At 31.1% G+C, this 7,363-nt stretch overlaps 1 long non-coding RNA gene across 1 annotated transcript; it reads left to right on the top strand.

Moving 5' to 3' along the window:
• Nucleotides 1-2,740: 2,740 nt before the first annotated feature.
• On the top strand, nucleotides 2,741-5,843 carry LOC107850190. The gene is made up of 3 exons (XR_001668503.2): nucleotides 2,741-2,912; nucleotides 4,820-4,895; nucleotides 5,685-5,843. It is a non-coding gene; the product is annotated as an uncharacterized LOC107850190 (long non-coding RNA).
• The last annotated feature ends 1,520 nt before the right edge of the window (nucleotides 5,844-7,363 follow it).

Genomic DNA, 7,363 nt, shown 5'->3' with positions numbered 1-7,363 from the left:
AAAATATATGACTGAGTTACGCTGAGATTACTTAGTTCCATATCTGACAGAAAAGGTATCAAATCATGGTATCTAACTGACGACACAGATCTTGAATAGGTTACTCAGATCGCTTCTCAGATTAGAATTGAATCACTTGAATACTATTAGATCTGAGATGATTACAGGACTGAGGCTAGATTACTAGCAATATAGAGATTACAGAGATAACTGAGATTACTGAGCTTTCTTAAGTTCTGCACTTGTCTGAGGATTTAGAGTTCTATAGTTCACTGAGTTCTGAGAATCATGGTTTGACTGGAATTATCGAGAAACTTACACGGGCTCTAGAAAACAACTCTATTGTTGGGTACAAATACCCCCAGGACTCGATAACATAAAATTTAAGCATAATCATTCTTGACTAGTCATCACCACAATCATTCATTCATTATCACAAGCATTCGTTCATCATCACAAGCATTTGTTTATCATCACAATCATTAAAGATCTCATAGTCATTAAGACATCACCTCAAGCACTTAAGGATCACAAACATCTATTCATCATCACAATCACTAAGGGGTCACTTTAAGCATCTCTGAATCACAATCATATAATAACGTAGGGGAAACATGCTACTAGATCGTACTCCATTCAACAAGGTTTTACCTTAACTCTTTCATACCTAAATCAGTCTTGACATGTGTTTGGATATCACATGGCTTGGGGAAAGTTCATACTATCATGTGATAACTTACTTTCTAACCACTTGGCATGTATTAAAAACTTAGCATATATCAAGAGCATATAATTGGGAAATTTACTACTATCACATCTCCACTTATTTACTAAGGTCCTTCAATAAACACTAGGCATGCACGGGTTCAGACTTATTTGGGGATTTCCTACTATCATGGATAATTCATTCACTTGGGTATTTTATCAAACATTAGGCATGCATAAACTAACTCACAATACGGGGTTGCATCTTCAACATGCTACAATGGCCCTTATGCTTCACCTAAGCTCTTTATCGAACCTAGGGGGAACATGCCTCTTATTCCACTATTTCTACACCCATTTGACATGAACACATCAATAGAAAGCAACATAAGGAACATTCATCAAAAATATCACATGGATTCCACCTACTAGGGTCAAGGCTCATGAATCTTGTAAACAAACATGAATCAAAACTCAACAACACATGTAACATCAATTTCAACTCATAAAAATCATTAAAAACTCAAAAACATGAAACTCTTTGAGTTTTGAAAAGGGTTCTTGAGCTTCTTGGATGAAAAGGACCCAAGAATCAATATCTACATACCTTAATCTTTGAAATTGGATGAATTCTAATGCTTGAGACTCTATATGCACTTGTAATAAATAATTCTCGAATCTCACACTATGAGGAACTTGATTCTTGAATAAATCTTGAAGAATTATGGATGAATTTTTGGATGATTAGGGTTCTTGAATTGAAACCCTAGATATTTTCTCTTAGAAGAATTGGAAGAGTAGATAAAGGAATTAGGGTTTGGATGGGGTTCCTCATATTTATAGAGACCTCCAAAAGGTGGAAAAATACCAAAATACCCTTTGAAAAACATCCTTAAATTTCTGAAAAAATAGCTAATGACATCCGTGATAAGCCGTCAAGTTGGTGATAAGTCATCACGAAATATCATCACAAAAGGGTGAAATTTTGAGTTTTTATTTAAGGTTGATGACATTGGTTATAGGCCATCACGGACGTGATGGCTTGTCCCAAACTGTCGTCACCAGAGGTAGAAATCTTCCCAGGGATGATGACATTGGTTGTAGGTCATCACGCTTGTGACAGCTTATCACGAATGTCATCACTCTGTTTCTCAGCCTGACATGCTGGAGTAAAATGGGCATAAATCTTTGCTCCGATATTGGTTTTTGACAAAATTTGTATCGTTAGAAACATAATTCAATGATATTTCATTTGATATATAGTAGGTCCTATAATTTGATATATACAAAGAATTATGATCGATTGAAGTTGACCAAAGTTTTGATGCTCACTAAAACTTGAACGGTAGGAAATCTTTCAACTCGTCCTTGAGTTAGGGGACCTATATGATATTAATTCATTTTAAAATAGATTCCCACACAATTCAAAGTATTTCATACTTGGGAAGATATTTTTAAAACATTTAGATTCAGATTTTTCACTTTACCAAATACGCTCTAAGGCTCAAATAGGAAGATGATTTTAGGGGGCATTATATGATGTTGCTATAGTCAACTTCAAATGAGTATATCTTTTATTTCACTAAGAATTTTTGAGTTTATGACCCATCAACAGATATATAATTGAATTAGCTTCTCAACAATACCAATTTTGCCTTAATCTGATATCGAGATAAAAAGTTGTTCTCGTTTTACCAGAGACTACAAGAAAGTATAGAATTTGCAACAACTTTTTGCCAACAAGCAAAATATTATTGTGAAAATTAATAATTGGCAACAACTTAATTTTATTATTGGCATAGAATGAAACTTTTAACACCTAACTTTTTCTTCTTGCCAAATCTTTTAATCTCGTTGCGAACTATCATGGATTATTAAAAATAATTTAAAATATAAATATGCTTGAAATAATATATTTTTATTGTTTCTAAAAGTATTTTTGGTTGTTGCTAAAATATTTAAATTTCTCACAATTTTATTTATTTTTGGCTAGTAAAAATAAAATAACTAGCCTCTCTCAAATTTTAGCACAAGTAGAAGCGAGAAAAATTTTCCTCATTTTTTACCTTTTTACTCCATCTCCCTTCCTTAATTTCATTCAATTTAGGTTTTTTCTTTTACTTCTCCTTCAAAATTCCATCAGCATGCCAATTAGAGCTTTCAATGACTTGTCTGTCTTCCCACAAAAGAAATTAAGGCTTCAATTGGTAAGTTTCATCCGTTCTAATTTCAATTGCTTCTGAAAGATCACTTTCAATTAATTTTTTATACCATCCATTCAAATTTGTAGTAATAAGTCGAACTCATGTGGGCAAATAATTCTTTCACACCTTTTAATTTTGTATCTATTTTTCAGTTGTTGTCATTTTCTTTTATTTTGGTTCTTTCTGTGATTAATTATTTCCTTGTTAATCCTAGTAATTTTCTATGTGGGTTATAATGTTTGGCTAGAGATGAATGTTAGGTTTATTCATATGGTTAAGAACTTAAGGATTCATATTTCTATATTAGATATAGGAACTATAGTTGTGTATGAGATAAAAAGTTTCTATTCTTGAAATTTTAGTGTTGGGATGTGGGTGAGGGGAGAGGGGGTTGGGGGTATGGATCAGGACCCTTGCTGGATCTATTTGTTTTTTTATTTTAGTTTTGGTTATTGATAATGTTAAAAGTACCTTGAGGCGGTGTTCTATCTGGTGTAGCCTCCTTACCTCACCTCTAAGGTCCAGGTAAGGTCTATGTATATTCTACCCTCGCTAGTTGAGAAATTACATCGGTATGTTATTATTGTTAATTTAATATTAAAAGTATAATTTTCATTGCTGTCATCCTCAAGGATGATTGAGAGGGATACACTTAAAGCACAACGCCCACATACATTTCTAGGAGATCTGATGAAGGGTCATCAGGGGATGAGTCATCAAAGTTGAATTCTTTTAGAGAACATTGTGAGAAAATCATTCTGATATCATGCGGCACTGTTTGTTTTTCTTTGAAAGCTTAGGATAGAGGGGCTAAATTCAAAGATGATGTTTGGTCATGGCTTGGTGGTTTTGAGAATTTCGATATTAATGTCTCTGTTATTTATGGTGTTATGCCTCTTTAAGGTTATTGAGCTGCTACGCCTATTGATAACAGAAATGCTAACCTTCCCCTATCTCCTTTTTTGTTGTTGGAGTTAGCTTGGTAATTTTTTCACATTTCTTAATTTATCTATGTTGCATTCAGATTTTAGTGATTTAAAGAAATTCACATTGGTTTCATGATGCCTCCGAAGGGTATGATATTCTTTAAGTACATTGCATTTAGTAATTTTGTGTTCCTTTTCATTTTTTCTCTACTTATTGAAACTATATCCATATGAAATACCAATTGGTTTATATTGAATTCTGTTATGATGGATGCCTGAATAAAGTGAAATATGTAATCGGTTCAAAATTGTGTATGCTGGTTTGGTTTGGGTTGAGGCTTACTTAATTGATTCCACTTGTTTAGTTAAGAATCAAAAGTTATACCACAAGGGTTCAAGTTGATTTTAGGTTACTTTTATGAAGATTATGACATTCTACATGTTTATTGTACTCATTGAGTTCATTTATTTTTGTTTTCACTTGCTTACTTGAATTCTATTTGTGAACTTTGAAATTGTTAGCTAGCAATGTAAACTTTCCTTTATTTTTTTTATATCTCAATTTTTTATTTTGAAAATTTGTTTTTGTAGAGTCAGTATATCATATACAAAATAGAGAGTTTTTTGAGCCAAGTATGTTTTTCCTTATGAATTACTGTTATGATTTATCACTCTCTCTTCAATATTCACCCAAAAATATCAAATTCGTAATAACAATGACTGTCAAATTAGAGTGAACATATAGAAGATTCATATATCAGCTAGTTTGGGATTGAGGGTTGTTGATTGATTCCATTTTCTTAGTTAAAATCAGCATAGATTAAACAATTTTTTTTAAGTATTATTCCCTGGGCAAATCTTAGTCCCTTCTACTTAAATTATCTATGTTTAGTAGATGAGTCAAGTAAAATGAAATGCATGAGTAGCACTTGAATCACAAATCAAACATTATTATCATTGATATATTTTTATTTCTTTTACCAGGTTCTTAATCCAAACAATACCTTTGCGCTAACTGTAGATTTCAATTATTGGTACTTTGATACTGATGCTCCAAAAGGTATTCTTCTTCTTAACATTGGTTATTCTTCTTTAAGATTGATGTACTTTTTATTGAGTTGGAATAGAAATAATAGGTCAAGAAAAAAAGAGATTATGTACAACTAGTTAGTGTTATTGATACTTTATTATGCTTTTCCTTTGACATTTTGGAATAAAATAATAATAATAATAATAATAATAATAATAATAATAATATTAATAATAATAATAATAATAATAAAGAGAGTGCAGTAATAGACATAGACTAGACTGTAAAATTCACTATACGCAGTAGTGGTCTTTATTTGGAGGAGGTTGGGGATGTGGTATTGTTGTCACTTGGATTCTCTTTTTTTGTTTTTGTTTTTGAGAATGGTAAGGTTATATAAATAATTGAGGATCTATTGAAAACAACCTCTCTATATGCATAAGGTAAGGATAAAGTTTGTGTACACTTTACCCTTAGCTTCCCATACCCCACACTTGTAGAAATTTATTATGTTGTATTGTATTAGAAACACTCAAATCTTGTGTAAAAAGTATTTGTACATAGGAGAAAAGAAAGTAAAAGAGAATGAAGGAATAGCTAATATGATTTTATAACTATATGCCCTATTTCTAGTCAGTAGTTAACTCTCTTCTTATTTCTCATGATGCATAGTCTGATACAATGATTTCTTGGTTTTAGCTTGGTTATAATGTTATTGTTAAATAATTCATTAGCATCTAATTTTTTTCTATTTTAATCTACATGTGTGCTTTATAGTTGTCTTTTATTAAAATGCAATTTTCTTATCTTCTTTTGTAGGATGAACACGAGTTGACCTATATCATGATTGGCAAGACACTCCATTATTTAACAAACAAGTTCTTCGAAGATGATTTGTTATTTGGCTACTATAAGATTATAGTTTATGAGCCTGTATTTCTTAATGTTTATATTTTTTTTATTAAGCAGCAACATATTTTTTCACAAGTATTTAGTTTTAAGATTTAAGGAATTATTTTGTACATCAAATTTTTGTGCTAGTACTATGGACTAACCTTTGTAAGTATATTCATATATACATTCATCAATTTTAGTAGGAGTGAATTATGTATGTAGCAATTATTCAGAAGTAGTATAATAGAATATTGTTTATACATAATCTTAAATAATAACATTGTTGAAAAAAAAATAGTGTTATGGCCATAAATAATAATAATTATTACTAAAATTATTTAAAACAAATTACTAATTACTCACCTTTCCCGCCATTGTTTTGCAACAACTAATGTCGTTGGAAAAAATTTAATTTCTTTGCAACAATAATTTTGGTTGCTAAATATTTTCATAAGCCACAACCTTTTACCAACGAAATATGATTTGTGGCAATAATATATTTTGTTGCATTAACTCAACCTTTAGCAACAATATAAAATGTTGTTGCTTAAACTTTTTGCATCGGCTATTATTGCAACAACATGCAATAATTTTTTTCAATGCTAAAAGTACTTTTAGCAATAATATTCAATATATGGCAACAAAAAAATTTATTGGCAAATACCTTCTTTCTTGTAGCCGAGTTGTGCGACTGCTGAGGTGCGATAGGAAAGATGATGGGCCATCAAGCCAGTGACAAACCATCAAACAAGTCATAACTTAGGCAGTGAGCACATTTTCTAGCCAAAAAATGATGGTTTGAGTGACGGTTAGCCACCCCGACCGTCAACCATGTCCGTTCGGCGATTTAAACACGTTTTTAATGAGATTTTTGGGTCTTTGTCCATTCTTTTAAACCACTAATTCCATCAAATTAAAGAACATAACTCCTCATTCATCCATAATATCAAAATAAGGATTTCTTTCAAGATCATTCCCCAAGAACAATATTCAAACCCTTCTTCAAGAAAACTCAACAATCAAAGAAGCACCATTCAAGAACCTTCAAGAAAAGTTACTCTATTTCAAGACTCAAGTTTTTGAGGTATATTAGATATTCATCTATGGGTCCTTTTCACTCACGGAATCCAAGAACCCAATTTAAGATTCAATTTTATGATTTTTACATGATTATTATGATTTTTAACCATGAATTCCCATGAATTTAGAGTCTATACCATGGTTACATATGATTGTTGTTATTATTAAACCCCACATGTTTAAATGGTATTGTTCATTGATTTATGTCTTGATTGGAGTTGTTATTATTAAAATTATGCTATTACTACAAGATTTAAAACTAATCCCATGCTTAGCTTAAACCTTGCATTGCAAGTGTTAGATGAAATGCCTACAAGAAAGAGTTTTGAATAAATGCTTGCATATCATGTCCTCAAAGTTATAGTATGATCTTGCAATTATTGCTATCGAGTCCTGGGGGTTTGAATATCCGATATTTAGATACTTACCTAGTTTTCATTATCTACAAAATGGTTTTAGAATACTTAGGAGAATTATCAGTTTGACCATTTATTACATTTAGTTAAACTCAGTTCATGCTAATA

Source organism: Capsicum annuum, chromosome 12, assembly GCF_002878395.1.
Source record: "Capsicum annuum cultivar UCD-10X-F1 chromosome 12, UCD10Xv1.1, whole genome shotgun sequence".
Taxonomy (NCBI): domain Eukaryota; kingdom Viridiplantae; phylum Streptophyta; class Magnoliopsida; order Solanales; family Solanaceae; genus Capsicum; species Capsicum annuum.
The sequence above is the reverse complement of the archived record's forward strand: the minus strand, read 5'-3'. Positions and strand labels throughout refer to the sequence as shown.